General features: G+C 77.0%; 1 protein-coding gene across 1 annotated transcript in view; it reads right to left on the reverse strand.

Moving 5' to 3' along the window:
* The window catches only part of H696_02148 (hypothetical protein), a gene marked incomplete at its 3' end in the record, with an annotated part of 12,393 nt that overhangs the window by 8,465 nt on the left and 3,271 nt on the right, over positions 1-657 (reverse strand). The window lies entirely within an intron of this gene.

Raw genomic sequence — 657 nt, forward strand, 5'->3', positions numbered from 1 at the left:
GGGGGGGGGGGCCATGTGCAGCATCTCCCCCGGCGCCCCCCCGCCCGGCCACGGCCGTGGCCGCGGCCTCGGTCCTCTGGGACCGGCGCCTGGGCGGGGGCGTGGATGCATCCGAGCCGGGCCGCAGGGGCCGCCCCGGTGGGTCTCCGGTGCCGGCGCACAGGTGAAAGCCCGGGTCGATGCGCCCAGCCGCGGCTGGGGGCCCGGCGCTTTCCACCGGGGGGGGGGGGCCAGCCCTGGCGGCAGACGGCCGCCGACACGGCCACACGCGCCCGCGACGTAACTGCAACCCAAGCTGCGGACGGGCGCCCCCGGCCGGCGGCCAGCGCACGGGCCGACCCCCGCGCCGGGGGAGGGGTGGGGGGGGGGGACAGCGCGGGAGAAGGGCGGGCTGCGTCCTTGTCCGGGTTTTCCCGAAACGACCGACATATTATTCCCGGATCCCCTCATGCTGCAGACTGGTGGTCGGCGAGTGTGAGCGCGCCCCCCCCCCCCTGCGCCCCCTTGCCCAACAGGCACCCTTCGGCAGGGCCTCTGGCGCTCGGGGGGGGGGGGCGGGGAACGCACGCCCAGGACGGCGCAGACACTTGGCATTCTCGCAGACCATCTTCAGCCGGGCGTCTTCCCAGTGTGCCCCGGCCCGGCCCGAGCCGAAAG

Source organism: Fonticula alba, assembly GCF_000388065.1.
Source record: "Fonticula alba strain ATCC 38817 unplaced genomic scaffold supercont2.3, whole genome shotgun sequence".
Classification (NCBI taxonomy): domain Eukaryota; order Rotosphaerida; family Fonticulaceae; genus Fonticula; species Fonticula alba.